Raw genomic sequence first — 13,665 nt, 5'->3', positions numbered from 1 at the left:
CTATTCTTGCACTAGTCAAACTGGTTAATGAATATTTAGCAATTTTAATTTTAATTTTATTGTTGCAGTAATATACAATATACCAAATATTCATGATTATAAAAGGAGAGTAGAAATTAGCTAATACAGTAATGATTCCTTGACCACATAAGCAAGCTTTGCTCAGAGTTGGGGTTGTAAATTAGGTGACTCAACAAGGAGAAGTTAAATAATTTTTCAGTTTTTTAATTAGGCAAAATAAATTGCACAAAACCTGTCTGATTTCTAAGAATAAAATTTATCTTATTTGTGAGGAAGAGGAAATGGACTGAGATCAGCATAAAACATACTTCTGGGCAGTGATGAATAATATGACAGGGTGGTTTAGAGCCTAGAAGAGGAGAAATTGAAATATTGTAGGCAAGTAAGTCTAGGGTAAAGCCATGTGGATGAACATATGGGAGAAGGCACTGCCAAAAGTTGTCCATTGGAAAAATTTTTTCTCGCCACTGTCTTTTAAGGTCAGTCTGGGCAATGCGTCTCCCATCTACCATAAGGAGAGATAGAGAATATTCGACAAATTAAAGAAACATTTAGAAGGTGATCAGTAAGGAAAAGAAGAAAAGCAAGTCTAAAAATGCTTTTTGTGTTAGGTGTTACTTGTGCTCACCAATAATGTCTGGCTCCTTTCCAGACATTTGAGAAACTACACTTTCCAGCATCATTGGAGTTAGGCAGATTTGGGGACTAAATCTGACCAATGGCAGTTGCCATCCATTTTCAGATTGCACCCACATACCCAGATGACCCATCCAGAAACCAAGCCCAAGTCTTTTCTTTCTATGTAAGCTTGTTGTAGATATGAGCCAAAGAAGGGGCAGTGTCCAACACTGGTGGATTACGTGGGAGTCTGGGCTCTCTGCTCAAGCATCTTAACTTCTGAGATTGTTCATGTTCACATCTGGACTTACCAATTCTGTATTATGATGGATTGCTGCCAGCTCTGTGAGGCAATGGATCTATCTGACAGACCCCAGTTGCTGACGGGCATTTGCAGATAATCAATCAATTGGTATCCCATGGTCAGGTGCCCCATCTCCACCAGGGCATGCCATGAGTTGTTTTTCAAAGGTATATTGCATGGCCTTGTTCCAAAACTTCAGGTACATACATGTGATTCCCCATATTGGGCTTTCCAGAAGCTCCAAAGGTCATCTTTACCTACCACCAATACCTCTAATACCATAGAGTCTACCAGGTTGCATGGCCCAGGCAGTAGAACTGCTTATACCACTGTCTAGACTTGCAGCCTAGCCAAGTTTTTCCTGTTCTGGGTCCCCCCAAATCTGACAGCCATTGGTATTATCCAGCATATGGGCCACAGCAGTAATCCCATGTGTAGAATAATGCAATATGCCACCCATATAACTCAAAGATGTTGAACTTTTGTGTGTGTGTGTGGTGAGAAGTAAAAGATGTGATCAGTTGTCTTTTGTTTGACAATGAATATTCTGGCATGTCCCCGTTCATAGGAACCCTATAATTTTAATAATGTGAAGGCCCCTGAATCTTTGTAGGGTTTATCTTCCATTCCATAGAGCACTTGTGTCTTAACGAGGATTATGATAACAACTTCTTGCCCATCTGGCCCAATTAACATAACAGCATTGATGCAGTAAATCAATGTACTCTTCTGCAAGATGTTCAAATAATTTGGAGGACAGGAGAGTTGACATAGTCCTAGGTCAAAAGTGCAAATATATAATATAACCTATTCTGTGTGAACAAGAGCCCTTTCTGACCTTAGCAGAATAGAATACATTCACCATATTAATGGATTTACATCATGTACCTGAGAACATAATGATCTCAAGTGTAGCAAAATATCACATCCAGCATGGCTGCTGCAATTGGGATTACACTTTCATTGAGTTTGCAGTAGTCTGCTTTCACCTTCCAGAATCCTTCCAGTTTTTGCAAGGGCTATACGGGTGAATTGATGGAGATTTAATACGGACCAACAACTCTGCATCTTCTAGATTCTTAAGAGAGTGGCACTAATTTTCACCATCCACTTAGGGATGTGATATTGGTTTTGATTTATTATATTTGCTGAATTTGTGTAACAATTTTAAAGATTTATACTTTCCCCCTCTTCTATGATTATCTTTATGCCGCAGGCCAAGAACCCAATGTGAGGCTTGTAGCAATTATTTAGTATGTTATTCTCAATTATACTTTCAGGGACCAGGGAAATAACCACTTAAGAGATCTGAAGAAACAGTGGGCCCAAAAAAGCCAGATGTTTCCCAGGATTCCATTTACTATCTGGTCTCTATATGGCCCCACTCTAGAGGGGGCATAATGATGCTTCAAGTCTTGAGTATGACTGTCATTTCTGACTGTGTCCAACAAACCTTAAATGTTTGGCTGTCCCCCTTTTAATGCATGGCACTAGGGTGACTAACTCAACTCAGTTTGCTTGGGAGATTTCTAATTTTAAAACAAGAGTCTTATGTTCCGAGATACCCCACAGCTCTGGGCAAATCTGGATGGCCAATTATTCAAAAAATTATCCAAGTAAATGACTTTTGTGGAAGAAGTGGGAAATGCATTTTTAAGTATATTCCTATAGTATTTCAATTTCCTTCCTGCTGGAGTCTTAGCCTCCTCAGTCAGTGGGTTCTGGGTCTGAAAATTACCTCAGGTCCAGCAACTTGGCACTAGATTATGACTCTTAACCAGTGCAGCTGCCTTTGGTCTCCTGGTCATTCATCCTTGATTTCTTCTGACAGCACAAGCTAGAGTACGTTTGTTGTAGTCCCATCTGTTTTGCCCCTAGTGACAATTTGCTTAATAAACTATTTCCATCTCTGTGGGTCAGGCCTCCTGGCTGCTACTCTGACCCTGCCACTTATTACAATACTTGCATTCACTTAGATTTGCAGTTAAGTGGTACCACCTGGCCTTTATTAGGTGTTCAACCCACTGCTATCAGTGAACTTAGTAGTAAGAGCCTCTCCTACCATCAACCCTAGGTTATAGGAGAGAGCCACCGCTGAACTTTTACTGATGTCAGAGCCCCATACCAGCACATTGTTTATGACCTTGGTAATTGGTGTCTTTTATAGGCCTTCCCATAGAACATTACCATCAGGTAGGGCTCCTGGCTGTATAAAGTGTATTTACTCCAGCATGCCCACTTCCATGTGTTTTCTAATCCTTTTATCTATTGTCTGCAAATATTGTCTATATTTCAACTTCACATAGCATTGGTTGTTGCTTTTTTCGTGCTTCCAGAAGCCATCTTGTATGTACCATCACCTGAAGTCCTTACCAAACCATTAAATCCTGTTTCACAAGAATGCTCCCATATCAATAAACTCTTCCCTGCCCAATTTTATTTTCGGTTCTGCTTGATTAAGTACTCTCAGGAGTCAAACCCACAGGTTCTCCTCCAGTACCTGCCAATACACAATGGCTAGGTCTTGCAGCTTCTTTAAGGTACTAAGCCCTATTAGAACTAGCACATTTTTTGGCTGGGTTATGCTATGAGTTAACCCTAATGTTAATGCCTAGTGGCCATAACAGGAGGCACCTGTTGTTTTGTGAGGGCGAGGGCTCTTCATTACCTTCAAGTAAGGTGGGTGAGCAGCCCGTATGAAGAAGGGATGGCCCACTTCTGCATTTTTGGAGTTCAGAAGAGTCTGGGGTTCAAAATTTCTAGGGACATTCACAAATAGATGTTCTCTTCTCAAGTGTCAGAACCCCATTTTTCCAGGCCATGCCTTGATATTGTCATAACTGACCTGCCTCAGTGGGGCATTTAACCTTATCTGGAGCTCTACTACACCATTCACTCCTGGTCCTCAGCTTCTCTGCCTTCTTGCAGCATAAGAGTTTTTTGTAATCTATCATAAAGGTGCATTGGATTTCATGCTTGCTGTTCAATTGCTCATCGTTTTTCATTATTTTTTTCTTAGGTTTTAATGAGCTTAGCAATAGCCATCTGTTCTTGTTATCATTTTGGTAACTATTTCCCCATTGCTTCTTGAAGATCTGATACTTCACACCAGCTAGTGTGTACCCTCCCCACCCCCAATAGCATACCTTCATGACTCACTAAACTAGAGAGTTTTAATAACAGAGCATCCATCCACCTTATGCCAGAGATGTCTATATTCCACTTACCAGAGACAGGGTCCCCATCGCAGTGTGCTGAAAGTGGTCTGGCTCCTAAACCCTATCTTATCAGCCGCTTTCTCAGACCCTTCTTGTTATCAACTTGCATAGGTTGTTTCTTCCAAAAACAGATGCTTAAATAGAATTTGTTATGCAGGCTCTGTGTTAAACATTAACACATGTGCAAAGAAGGGGCCTGATCTTATCAGTATTTAAAATGTGGATTTTTTTTTCTTTTCTCCTCACCCTAATCCGTTCCCTGAAGAAAGAAAACAAGATTTGACAGAGCGGGGAGAGTTGGAAAGCAGCAGTCATACTCTGCCACAAATACATCGTGGGGTGTAGGCCATCTCAAGAAGGGTGTGCACTTCAGCTAGCTAGTGCCCAAGCTGAGGCCATGCAGCTAAGGCAGACCCTCAAAAAGCAGACAGCTGCAGGCTGTCTGCTGAAAGCATTCTCAGCAGCTGAGGCAAAAAGCCCTTTCTTGAAGGCTTTCTGAAGATCTGGGCAGTGCATCTCTCATCTGCCACAGGTAGAGACAGAGAAAATTAGACATACTAAAGAAACATTTAGGAAGTGATGGTTACAGGAAAAGGGAGAGAAAGAAGTCATATGCAATTATTTTTGTGGTAGATACTACTTGTGCTCACCAATACTATCTGGTTCCTTTCTGGGTGTCTGGGAAACTATACTTCCCAGCACTGTTGGAGTTACGCAGAGCCCTGGGACTCACTCTGACCAATGAAATGTGGGAGAAAGTGAAGAGCGTTACTTCCAGTCAGAGATGGTGAGAAGCTGCTGCATAATCCAGCCACTCTTTCCCAGCCACCGTAACTGGGGAGCCACATATCGCAGATGGCACATCAACAAAATAATGGAGCCTGTATCAGCCTGCATCCTTGAGGTAAGCAATTATAAGTTGGGACTCCAGAAGAGAGATTTAGGTGCAAATATAAATTTATGGGTCACAAGCATGTAGACGAAAGCTATGTTAATTGCTGATACCTACCAAGGAGTGCATACTGAGTAAATACAGGACATTAGACAGAGCTCTGAAGACTCCAACATTTAAAACTTAGGAGAAGACGCTAGCAAAGGAGAAAGAGAAATGTTCTAATTTGGGAGTGAAGAATGCAGCTTCACTTTAGTAATAGGAAGGCATTAGTGATTGTAACAAGGAGAGTTTAAGTGGCAAAGGCCAGACTGGATTGGGTTGAAGAGAGAATGGCAGGTGAGGCAGGGTGTATACATGTACCTAGAAGGGGGATTATGAATGACAGGAGAGAGAAAACAATAGCTGGAAGTGGGAATGTCTCTTTTAGAGACTTTTTTAAATCTCATAAAGACACAGCTGATGTGTGTGATGATTGATATGGTAACATTCCTGAGAGGAGAGGTACTAAGATACGTTTCTGGTGTTCCCTGAATTTCTCTTAGCCCTTCTTCAGAATCACGGGGTTTAACAGCTGAAAGTAATTTAGGAAATAATTCTGTTATCTTTATGATGACAATGAGGTTTAAAGTGTTTTACTGTCTCATCTATGGTCACACAAAAAGTGAGGAGTCAAAACTACAGAAAAATTCATACTTCATTGCTCCTAGTCCGAATTTCAGCTTTTTAATTGATGGAATATTGTACTACCTCATTTTAAACTAATCTTTTTTGATAATTTTGCTAGAGAATGTTTTCTGAAGTTCATAAAGGCAAAACACTGTCCTTAGTATAAGGTATAGTCAACTTATAATCAATAATATACTTAGCAAATACTCCATGACTAATGCAATTAATTACAACATAATGTCTGTTGCATACACATATGATAAATTTTATTCAAAGAAACCATTAAATGAAATATTTGGAGGTACGTATTTGCAGGAACATTTTCAAAAGCAATCAGAGGATTTAAAGCTGATGGAATTCCTTTTTTTTTTTTTTAAAGTGACTACTGTGACACAAGTTCTACTTTTATGTGTTCTTTGAAGAAGTTGACCAATTTCTCTAAAATTAAAATGTCATTATTGGTGTCTTTCTTGAATGGAGAGAGCATATTTCAAGCTAAAAATAGGAAACATTGATTCATATAAAAGACAATTTGGCATGACACGGGTTTACATCACTAAAAAGGCTCAATGTTTTGAAGTTTAATTTCAGTTTGTAAATACACTTTTCTGTTTTGTGGTCATCTATTTTATAATTAAAACACGTTTCCAAGATGTATGGTTCAAACCCTTAAAATACTGAGAAAGCATAGTAAGATATAACACTAAAGATCAACTTGAGCCTTGGATGCTCCAATAGTAGCTTCATGGTAGTGCATTCTTATAGTATAAAGGAGCAAAAGGACAAAGAAAATTTAAATGTTTTGAATAGCTCCTTTTATTTGAAAACTGTCAATAATAGACTAGAGTTATGTTTCAATGATAATTTAATATCTGGGCCTGATACTGTGGCTCATGCCTGTAATCCCAACATTTTGGGAGGCTGGGATGGGGGGATCGCTTACCGCCAGGAGTTTAAGACCAGCCTGGGCAACATAGCAAGACCCTGTCTCTACAAACAAATACTAATATATCTGGGCACGGTGGCACATGCCTGTAGTCCTAGGGACTGGGGTGGCTGAGGTGAAAGGATCCTTGAGCCCAGGAATTCAAGGCTTCAGTGAACTATGATCACACCACTGGACTCCAGCTTGGGTAACAGAGCAAGATCCTGTCTCTAAAATATATATGACCAAGATAATCAAGATAAACAATGACAAAAATTCCTTCCTTACAATGAGTTATAACTTTAGGAGAAACATGTGCAAGCGAGGAATAATAGGTTCCTTTTACACATCAAAAAGCCACTGAAATATAATGTCCCTGAAATTTTACATACCCGTGACACTAATTCTTTAAAATAATGACTGGATTCTTTATTATTACTATTATTATTATACTTTAAGTTCTGGGGTACATGTGCAGAGCATACAGGTTTGTTACATAGGTATACGCATGCATGGTGGTTTGCTGCACCCATCAACTCATCATCTACATTAGGTATTTCTCCTAATGCTATCCCTCCCCTAGCCCCTCACCCCCTGACAGGCCCCAGCGTGTGATGTTCCCCTCCCTGTGTGCATGTGTTCTCATTGTTCAACTCCCACTTATGAGTGAGAACATGCAGTTCTTTCTGTTCCTGTGTTAGTTTGCTGAGAATGATGGTTCCCAGCTTCATCCATGTCCCTGCCAAGGGCATGAACTCATCCTTTCTTATGGCTGCATAGCATTCCATGGTGTATATGTGCCATATTTTCTTTATCCAGTCTATCATTAATGGACATTTCAGTTGGTTTCAAGTCTTTGCTATTGTGAATACTGCCACAATAAATATACATATGCATGTGTCTTTATAGTAGAATGGTTTATAATCCCTTGGCTATATACCCAGTAATGGGATTGCTGGGTCAAATGGTATTTCTAATTCTAGATCCCTAAGGAATCACCATACTGTCTTCCACAATGGTTGAACTAGTTTACAGTCCCACCAACAGTGTAAAAGCATTCCTATTTCTCCACATCCTCTCCAGCATCTGTTGTTTCCTGACTTTTTAATGATCACCATTCTAACTGGTGTGAGATGGTATCTCATTGTGGTTTTGATTTGCATTTTTCTAATGACCAGTGATGATGACCTTTTTTTTTTTTTTTTCTGGAGACCAAGTCTTGCTTTGTAACCCAGGCTGGAGTGCAGTGGTGCGATCTCCGCTCACTGCAGCCTCTGCCTCCTGAGTTCAAGTAATTCTCCTGCCTCAGCCTCCCGAGCAGCTGGGACTACAGGCATGCACCACCACACCCAGCTAATTTTGGTATTTTTAGTAGAGATGGGATTTCATCATATTGGCCATGCTGGTCTCGAACTCCTGACCTCATGATCCACCTGCCTCAGCCTCCCAAAGTGCTGGGATTGCAGGTGTTAGCCACCATGCCTGGCCCATAAATGTATTCTTTTGAGAAGTGCCTGGTCATATCCTTTGCCCAGTTTTTGATGGAGTTGTTTTCCTCTTGTCAATTTAAGTTCTTTGTAGATTCTGCATATTAGCCCCTTGTCACATGGACAGATTGCAAAAATTTTCTCCCATTCTGTTCACTCTGATGATAGTATCTTTTGCTGCAAAGAAGTTCTTTAGTTAGATCCCATTTGTCAGTTTTGGCTTTTGTCGCCACTGGTTTTGGTGTTTTAGTCATGAAGTCTTTGCCGATGCCTATGTCCTGAATGGTATTGCCTAGGATTTCTTCTAAGGTTGTTACGGTTTTATGTCTTATGTTTAAGTCTTTAATCCATATCGAGTTAATTTTTGTATAAGATGTAAGGAAGGGTCCAGTTTCAGTTTTCTGCATATGGCTAGTCAGTTTTCCCAACACCATTTATTAAGTAGGGAATCCTTTCCCTATTGCTTGTTTTTGTCAGGTTTGTCAAAGATCAGATGGTTGTAGATGTGTGGTGTTGTTTCTGAGGCCTCTGTTCTGTTACATTTGTCTATATATCTGTTTTGGTACCATACCATGCTGTTTTGGTTACTGTAGCCTTGTAGTATAGATTGAAGTCAGTGTGATGCCCCCTAGATTTATTCTTTTTGCTTAGGATTGTCTTGGCTATGTGAGCTCTTTTTTGTTTCCATATGAAATTTAAAATAGTTTTTTCCAATTCTGTGAAGAAAGTCAATGGTAGCTTGATGGGGATAGCATTGAATCTGTAAATTACTTTGGGCAGCATGGCCATTTTCATGTACTGATTCTTCCTGTCCATGAGCATGGAATGTTTTTCCATTTATTTCTGTCCTCTCTTACTTCCTTGAGCAGTGGTTTGTAGTTCTCCTTGAAGAGGTCCTTCACATCTCTTGTAAGTTGTCTTCCTAGGTATTTTATTCCCTGTAGCAATTGTGAATGGGAGTTCACTCACGATATGGAGCTCTGTTTATCTGTTATTGGTGTATAGGAATGCTTGTGATTTTTGCACATTGATTTTGTATCCTGAGACTTTGCTGAAGTTGCTTATCAGCTTAAGGAGATTTTGGGCTGAGATGATGGGGTTTTCTAAATAAACAATCATATCATCTGCAAACAGAGACAATTTGACTTCCTCTCTTCCTATTTGAATAGCTTTTATTTCTTTCTCTTGCCTGATTGCCCTGGCCAGAACTTCCAATACTAAGCTTAATAGGAGTGGTGAGAGAGGGCATCCTTGTCTTGTGTGTGTTTTCAAAGGGAATGCTTCCAGTTTTTGCCCATTCAGTATGATATTGCCTGTGGGTTTGTCATAAATAGCTCTTATTATTTTGAGATACATTCCATCAGTACCTAGTTTATTGAGAGTTTTTAGCATGAAAGGCTGTTTAATTTTGTTGGAGGCCTTTTCTGCATCTATTGGGATAAGCATATGGTTTTTGTCATTGGTTCTGTTTATGAGATGGATTACGTTTACTGAGTTGCGTATGTTGCACCAGCCTTGCATCCCAGGTTTGAAGCCATCTTGATTGTGGTAGATAAGCTTTCTGATGTGCTGCTGGATTCAATTTGCCCATATTTTATTGAGTATTTTTGCATCAATGTTCATCAGGGATATTGACCTGAAATTTTCTTTTTTTGTTGTGCCTCTGCCAGGTTTTGTTATCTGGATGATGCTGGCCTCATAGAATGATTTAGGGGGGATTCCCTCTTTTTCTATTGTTTGGAATAATTTCAGAAGGAATGGTACCAGCTCCTCTTTGTACCTCTGGTAGAATTCAGCTGTGAATGTGCCTGATCCTGGACTTTTTTTTGGTTGGTAGGCTATTACTGCCTCAATTTCAGAACTTGTTATTGGTATTTTCAGGGATTCAAATTCTTCCTGGTTTAGACTTGGGAGGGTGTATGTGTCCCAGAATTTATCCATTTCTTCTAGATTTTCTAGTTTATTTGCATAGAGGTGTTTATAGTATTCTCTGATAGTAATTTTTATTTCTATGGGGTCAGTGGTAATATCCCCTTTATCATTTTTGATTGCATCTATTTGATTCTTTTCTCTTTTCTCCTTTATTAGTCTGGCTAGTAGCCTATGTATTTTTGTTGACCTTTTCAAAAAAAAAAACAGTTCCTGGATTCACTGATTTTTATAAGTGTTTTTCCTGTCTCTGTCTCCTTCAGTTCAGCTCTGATCTTAGTTATTTCTTGTCTTCTGCTAGCGTTTGAATTTGTTTGCTCTTGCTTCTCTAGTTCTTTTCATTGTGATGTTAGGGTGCCAATTTTAGATCTTTTCTGCTTTCACTTGTGGGCATTTAGCGACATAAATTTCCTTCTAAACACTGCTTTAGCTGTGCCCCAGAGATTCTAGTATGTTGTGTCTTTGTTCTCATTGGTTTCAAAGAACTTATTTATTTCTGCCTTATTTTCGTTATTTACCCAGTAAATAATGGAGCAGATACAGATTATTCAGTTTTCATGTAGTTGTGTGGTTTTGGGTGAGTTTCTTAATTCTGAGTTCTAATTTGATTGCACTGTGGTCTGAGAGACTGTTATGATTTCCATTCTTTTGCATTTGCTCAGGAGTGTTTTACTTCCAATGATGTGGTCAATTTTAGAATGAATGAGATGTGATTCTTAGTAGAATGTATATTCTGTTGATTTGGGGTGGAGAGTTCTGTAGATGTCTGTCAGGACTGCTCAGTCCAGAGCTGAGTTCAATTCTTGAATATCCTTGTTAATTTTCTGTCTCATTGATCTAATATTGACAGTTGGATGTTAAAGTCTCCCACTATTATTGTGTGGGAGTCTAAGTCTCTTTATAGGTCTCTAATAACTTGCATTATGAATTTCAGTGCTCCTGTATTGGGTGCATATATATTTAGGATAGTTAGCTCCTCTTGTTGCATTGATCCCTTTACCATTCGGTAATGTCATTCTTTGTCTTTTTTTCATCTTTATTGGTTTAAATTCTGTTTTAGCAGAGACTAGGATTGCAACCCCTGCTTTTTTTTTTTTTTTTTTTTTTTTTCTCCATTTGCTTGGTAAATATTCCTGCATCCCTTTATTTTGAGCCTAGGTGTGTCTTTGAATGGGAGATGGGTCTTTTTAATACAACACACCAATGGGTCTTGACTATTTATCCAATTTGCCCATCTGTGTCTTTTAATTGGGGAATTTAGCCCATTTACATTTAAGGTTAATATTGTTGTGTGTGAATTTCATCCTGACATTATGATGCTGGCTGGTTATTTTGTCCATTAGCTGATACAGTTTCTTCATAGTGTCAATGATCTTCACAATTTGCTATGTTCCTGCAGTGGCTGTTACCAGTTCCTTTCCATGTTTAGTGCTTCCTTCAGGAGCTCTTGTAGGGCAGGCCTGATGGTGACAAAATCTCTCAGCATTTTCTTGTCTCTAAAGGATTTTATTTCTCCTTAATTTATGAAGCTTAGTTTGGCTGGATATGAAACTCTGGGTTGACAATTCTTTAAGAATGTTGAATATTGGCCCCCACTCTCTTCTGACTTACAGGGTTTCTACAGAAGGTTCTGCTGTTAGTCTGATGGGCTTCCCTTTGTGTGTAACCTGACCTTTCTCTTTGGCTGCCCTTAACATTTTTTCCTTCATTTCAACCTTGGAGAATCTGACAATGATGTGTCTTGGGGTTGCTCTTCTCGAGGAGTATCTTTGTGGTGTTTTCTGTATTTCCTGAATTTGAATGTTCCCTGTCTTACTAGGTTGGGGAAGTTCTCCTGGATAATATCCTGCAGAATGTTTTCCAACTTGGTTCCATTCTCCCCATCACTTTCAGGTACACCATTCAAATGTAGATTTGGTCTTTCCACATGGTCCCATATTTCTTGGAGTCTTTGTTCATTCCTTTTCATTCTTTTTTCTCTAATCTTGTCTTCATACCTTATTTCTTTAAGTTGATCTTTAATCTCTGATATCCTTTCTTCCGCTTGATCAATTCAGCTATTGATACTTGTGTATGCTTCACGAAGTTCTCATGCTTCACGAAGTTTTTCAGCTCCATCAGGTCATTTGTTTTTCTCTAAACTTGTTATTCTAGTTAGCAATTCGTCTAACCTTTTATCAAGGTTCTTAGCTTTCTTCCATTGGGTTAGAACATGCTCCTTACTCAGAGGAGTTTGTTATTACCCATCTGAAGCCTACTTCTGTGAATTCGTCTAACTCATTCTCTGTCCAGTTTTGTTCCCTTGCTGGTGAGGAGTTGTGATCCTTTGGAGGAGAAGAGGCATTCTGGTTTTTGGAATTTTCAGCCTTTTTGCGCTGGTTTCTCCCCATATTAGTGGATTTGTCTACCTTTAGTCTTTGATGTTGGTGACCTTCAGATGGGGTTCTGTGTGGATGTCCTTTTTGTTGATGTTCATGCTATGGCTTTCTGTTTGTTTGAGTTCTCCTTCTAATAGTCAGGTCCCTCTGCTACAGGTCTGCTGGAGTTTGCTGTGGGTCCACTCCAGACCCTGTTTGCCTGGGTATCACCAGGGGACAGAATAGCAAATATTGCTGCCTCTCCTTTCCTCTGGACATTTCATCCCAGAGGGGCACCCACCAGATGCCACCCAGAGCTCTCCTATATGAGGTGTCTGTCAGCCCCTGCTGGGAGGTGTCTCCCAGACAGGAGACACAGGTGTCAGGGACCCTCTTGAGGAAGCAGACTGTCCCTTAGTGGAGCTCAAATGCTGTGCTGGGAGATCCACTGCACAGAGCCGGCAGGCAAGGACGTTTAAGTCTGCTGAAGCTACGTCCACATCTGCCCCTTCTCGCAGGTGCTCTGTCCCAGGGAAATGGGAGTTTTATCTATAAGCCCCTGATGGGTGCTGGTGCCTTTTCTTTTCAGAGATTCCCTGCCCAGAGAGGAGGAATCTAGAGAGGCAATCTGGCTACAGTGACTTTGCTGAGTTGTGGAGGGCTCTGCCCAGTTGAATGACTTTGTTTTCACTGTGAGGGTAAAACCGCTTACTCAAGCCTCAGTAATGGCAGACGCCCCTCCCCCAACCAAGCTCCAGCATCCCAGGTCAACTTCAGACTGCTGTGCTGGTAGCAAGAATTTCAAGCCAGTGGATATTAGCTTGCTGGGCTCTGTGGGTGTGGGATCTGCTGAGCTAGACCACTTGGCTCCCTGGCTTGGTAGCCCCCTTTCCAGGGGAGTGAATGGTTCTGTCTGGCATTCCAGGCACCACTGGGATATGAAAAATAACTCCTGCGGCTAGCTCAGTGTTTGCCCAAATGACTGCCCAGTTTTGTGCTTGAAACCCAGGGCCCTGGTGGTGTAGGCACCCTAGGGAATCTCCTGGTCTGTGGATTGTAAAGACCTTGGGGAAAGCATAGTATCTGGGCTTGGATGCACCATTCCTCACAGCACAGTCCCTCATTGCTTCCCTTGCCCAGGGGAGGGAGTTTCCCGACCCCTTGTGCTTCCCAGGTGAGGCGATGCCCCACCCTGCTTCAGCTCACCCTCTGGGGTTTGCACCCACTGTCTAACCAGTCCCAATG

Source organism: Chlorocebus sabaeus, chromosome 10 (assembly GCF_047675955.1).
Source record: "Chlorocebus sabaeus isolate Y175 chromosome 10, mChlSab1.0.hap1, whole genome shotgun sequence".
In the NCBI taxonomy this organism is placed as follows: domain Eukaryota; kingdom Metazoa; phylum Chordata; class Mammalia; order Primates; family Cercopithecidae; genus Chlorocebus; species Chlorocebus sabaeus.
This window is presented reverse-complemented; position numbering follows the sequence as displayed.